The sequence below is a fragment of the Phalaenopsis equestris genome, unplaced genomic scaffold (genome assembly GCF_001263595.1).
Source record: "Phalaenopsis equestris unplaced genomic scaffold, ASM126359v1 Scaffold000226, whole genome shotgun sequence".
NCBI classification, from domain to species: Eukaryota; Viridiplantae; Streptophyta; class Magnoliopsida; order Asparagales; family Orchidaceae; genus Phalaenopsis; species Phalaenopsis equestris.
Window position 1 is genome coordinate 2,092,906 of NW_018164668.1, and position 5,208 is coordinate 2,098,113.

Below are 5,208 nucleotides of genomic sequence, written 5' to 3' on the forward strand. Positions count from 1 at the left end.
AAGATTTTTAATTACTTATCATTTTAAGGAGAAAGATAAAGAAAACTACTCAGAATCCATGGAGAAAATAAAACCATACTTTAGTTTAAAAGTAGAAATCATTGTAAAACCAACAAGAAGTCTCGATTAAAACTAAAAGTAGTTTAATAAAAAAGATAATAACTTATCTCAAATCTTCCACCAAATTCTTGAAGTTCCTTTGAATCTCTTCTCTTTTACAACACTCTTGACTCTCACAATAAAACTAAAAACAAAAAGGATAAAGTAAATTTTTTGTGCCTGAAAATCTCTTCAAAACTCTCTCAAAAACTTCCCCTTTCCAACATTTGGCAAAACTTTCAAGCACACTTCAAAAAGTCTCAACTTCCTTCTTTAATAAATCTCCAAGAAATGCCTTGATAACTCTTGAAATGTCTTGATAACTCTTCAAAATGTGTGCCAATTCGATGTATTCTTCAAAGGATGTCTTCTTTCATAAGTCATTTTATCATAATTTTGTTTCTAGTGGTCATAACCACCCTCTTTAGCCAATAGGCGTCTCAAATGTCCCTTCAAAATTTGGCAAAATGAAGTAAACCGTCACATAACTGCCTCTAGCACTTAAGCGTGGGGCCTTTGGCGCTTAGGCACGACCTTCTCTGTTTCATCGGTGCTTAAGTGTTGGATTTGGTGCTTAGGCGCCAAAACACATTAGCACAATTTTCACATTTTTGCTCCAAATTTGATCTTTTTTCACTCCTTTTAGCATTTTTCACCGTTTTATTTGTACTTGAAAGAAAAACACACAAATACCTTTCATTAAAGCGCAATATCTCAAACTATAAAAATGTGTCTAAAAATACTATATATTTTAGGTGAATCATTCTCTTCTTCTTAGTTCCCCGAGCTCCTCACAGCGAAACCAGGAGGCTCTTGCTAGCTATGTAGTTGCAATGAGCGAAGAGATCGGCCAGTTGCGCGAGCATATGCTAGAAGGCTAACATAAAGTCGAAGACTCCATAACGCGAATGGTGGATACCTTAGCAGATAGTCAGTGCAAGTAGAAGATAATATTTGTGCATGAGGAGGAGGAGGCGGATGGAGATTATTAATTTTTTTATGTTTTCTTTTATTTGTAAGCATTATGTTGAGCATTTGTTGTGAAATTTTTTAGATTAACTTTATTATTCTTATTTGGTACAATTTGTGATAGTAATTTCTTTTTATTTATGAAATTGTTTAGAGATTTGATCTGTAATATGGAAATTCTTAATGTGGTATGTAATGTGGAATGTATTTTTGTGCACGCTGTGAAAATGTAAATGGTTTTCTATTTTTTTTTTGTGTAACAAGTTTGCGTTGGATTTGCGACTGTTTTCGGATGCAAAGTGACGCTACGTAGACAATTAGATTTCGTCGTTTTACAGTATTTCTTGATGAAAATTAGACAGTAATAAGACACTAAAATTTATTTTCTGATAATTTTCAGAGGTAAATTTCGACACAAATTTCCTATAAACAAATTCAGCTGAACGAAGACGCAAAAACCAATGCAAATTATCTGCGTCAGAATTGATTGGATGGAATAATATTACCGACCCCCAAATTAACATCAGCAAAAATTTGACGTAAATAAAGCGCAAATCTGACAATAAGCCTTATATATCGTCAGATTTGCATCTGATTTACGTCTGATATGCCTGATGTAAATATGTTAAATTTATGATATGCCTGATTTAAAGAATGGGGCAATCTAGTCCTTTTAATGCATGTGTGAATATGAAAAACTATTACAATACAATTTCAAAAGATTTTCTCAAAAAAAAAAATCTCTTAAACTAAAGCATGGGTTCGCAAATTCTATAGAGTTCTAGGGTTCCAACTAATTCCTTTTCCAATGACTCTAAGTATTAGTTTCCCTCATCCTTCTAGAAAATGGATCATCTAATGATCATCAAAGACTTATTAAATTTAGGTCCCATGATTCTACATCTTATTAGGAAAGGGATTATTCTATCTTCAATCTTCTATTAATGGTTAGTTGCTCCATTTCCCCCACCTTTTGAAAAGAGCAAGCCAAATATATTAAGATGCACATTAACTCAAAATCACTCATCTCCCACTCCTAGTACAGAACAAACTTAAACATCCTATGTCATTTATAAACATAGAATAGTTGCATTCCCCATTAACCTATGAGATGGACCATTTTGACCTATAGTTAAATATTACTATCAACTACCCTATTATTCTCAGAGAGGGACCATTTCTAAAACCATATAATATTTTCAATTAAAACTTCAACTTTCCTTTTAATGTCACCTTTAATGAAAGATAAATATGGATGTCTTCATTGGCTTTCATGTAACGCACCATTGTTGCCTTCAAATCATATCATCATTACCTCTAAACAATCAATTCAACCACTTCTAATGTTATCCATAACCTTCTTCTATTTGTTTATTGTTGTCTTAAGTTCATGTCATGTAAATCTCTAAAGTAGGACCAACATGAACATATGAAATGGCTTCTATGAACTGTTATATTACTTTATCCTTTTCTTTAGGTTTTGTCATCTTCGCCTATAAAAGATAATTGAACTAATCATTTCTAGTGAATGCAAACTCCATATTTTTATCATCTTTGTCCCAAGGGACAATCAATCTAGTCACCACAAATGACATTCAAATCTTTATATGTCTATCCATCATCAACATTAGTTCTAAAGGAGGACCAATTCAGTCACATATGATGGTCTCAATAACATTTTTAAATGAGTCAGCCATTGCCTCAAGTTATGTAATCTCTATTTCCAAGAGGTGTCTAATCCAATAATCTTTAGTGGCATTTATATCCTTGTGCAATTCCGTTATTTCCTTCAATATTTTCATTCCACCTTTAAGCGAGGAGTTATCTAACAACCTCTAATAGCCTTTTATTTCCATCATGAGTTGCTTAATCATCATCTTCATATCAAGCCAACTCTTGCTCAAGGGAAGGACCAATATGACATCCCTCAACAGACTTCCTTCCCCTCTCATATTACTTTTAATCGTCTCCAGCATCAAGAGAAATCACTATGCTAACATTTAGCAATCTCAGCCACTTTCTATGCTACATTTCTCGTCTCCTTCAAGTGATAGCATTTTCACATCTAAAAAAGAGATTCTCCTCATACCCAATCTCATTGTATCAACAATAATGATGATTTTTTACTACTTTGCACAGTCTCATTGAATTAACCCTTATGTAAGTTAGAGGACGGGTGATTCATTATAACTCTGTATATGACTCATGAAAATCTTATATTTAAGATGGCTATAGTTGTCTGTAAAAGCAATAGTTGAACAAGAATAATGAAAATAGTTTTATGAAAGCTGTGTGGGCATTAAAATGGCTTCTCTTTTGCAAATCTAATAACCTTCTTGCATCCACCACAATAACAAATTTGATTATAAAAAATAAAAGCTTTTGTAAAATAACAAACAAATGAGTAGTGAGACAACAATTTTGCAAATCTAATAACCTTCTTGCATCCACCACACTAACAAATTTGATTATAAAAAATAAAAGCTTTCGTAAAATAACAAACAAATGAGTAGTGAGACAACAATATAGCAACCGATTAAACAGCAAAATAAAAATTCTATCCCAAACCAACCCTTAATAATACCTTCCAATTTCTAATTGTCTGCATAAAAATTCATGTACCCCCATGTGTGCTTTAAAGAATTCCACATTTTAAACGTTTAATAGACACAAGACCATGGAGAATGCATCGCCAAAAGGCCATGGGGAATGCATCGTCAAAAGCCTGTATGGTTGCACGCTCTCATGTGCTAACCACTCTACACACTATAAGACAGATACATTTAGGCGGGATCCAACCCATGACTCCAGGAGATTCATATATATATATATATAACTGCTCTGCTTTGCGTCCAACCACTCTGATTAATGTAACAAAAAGCTATTCCCAAAACTGCATAAATGCTGTGAGAATGCTTCGTATAGGATTTTAATACCCGACAGCAAATTTACACCAACAGTTTCTCACATTGACATTGTGATGCTACATTTCTTTAAATTAACAGATGAAAAACAGAGCCAACGGAATAAAGTGAAAAACACATAACAACTAATCAATTACTTTTCCAATCTCCTATCAAGGCCCACAGTAATCAGACCAGCCAGATCAGCATTCATATTAATCATGACCTTTACCTTTATCAAAGTAATGATAAGATAACCGAAAAGATTAAGAAAAATAAATAAATTTAAAACAGTCCATTTTCTTCCTTTAGCCCCTGCATTCAAACAAAATCCAAAAGAAAAGCTGGTAATAACTTACAACTTTCCAAGCAAATGGGCTCATCATGATTGAGAAAAACAAAACCAGAAAACACAAAAGCATTCCAGAAAAGAAAAAGGCTTCATCGCATTCTATATCCAATCTATTTATGGCGCCATCAAACTAAAAGAGCTTTACTTCACTCAGAGGAAAACGGATGAGCTTTACTTCATTCAGGCAGTGAGGAACAGTGGTACTAATAAACATTCAGCACTTTAAGCGTTCAAAACAATGCATATAAAAAAGATATTTTTGTACAGCTGATTGACAAAACTAAATAACACTACAATCTTTATACAAGTTCACAATTTCTCTTTATGGTCTGCGCAAGGAAGAAGTAAATCACCTGTTTTAAAAAAAAATGTATCAGGAAATAAAAAGAGGTAATAAGAAACATGCATTTTCCAAAGAAAAATAATAATAATAGACTGATGAATAAAACATGTAATAGCTGCTTCTTAATAAAACATGAAATGACGAAAAAGCTTATCAAAACTCGTCAATATCATCATCACTTCGTATCTAAGTGTCATTTTTTAACAGCTTAACTAACAAGCCTTTCAACAGAACCAACATTCCAAAATGGGCCCATGAGCTCCATATCAGCAGGCATTAAGAAAAGGCACTAGTGATCAACAGATTACAAATGATCTCATAGTACAGAAAAAGCCAATTTTCATAAGGGCCCTTTTGACTGCTAGGAGCTAAAAACAAGTTCTAAAATATGATGAAATTTGCAAGGTCTATCACTTGGTTGGGCATGGTCAGAAATAAATATTTATTTTGAGCTTTTATAAATCTTTTCAAACCTATTAAAATTCAATAATTTCATTTCAATAAATGAGTATATTCTAAGATGAACTTTTTAATTCATCGGT

The 5,208-nt window shown here is 32.8% G+C and overlaps 1 protein-coding gene across 1 annotated transcript in view; it reads right to left on the minus strand.

The window, feature by feature from the left end:
- Positions 1–4,507: 4,507 nt before the first annotated feature.
- Positions 4,508–5,208, minus strand: part of LOC110023688 — a gene marked incomplete at its 5' end in the record, with an annotated part of 34,088 nt that continues 33,387 nt past the window's right edge. Inside the window, 1 exon segment of the mRNA XM_020723220.1 lies at positions 4,508–4,676.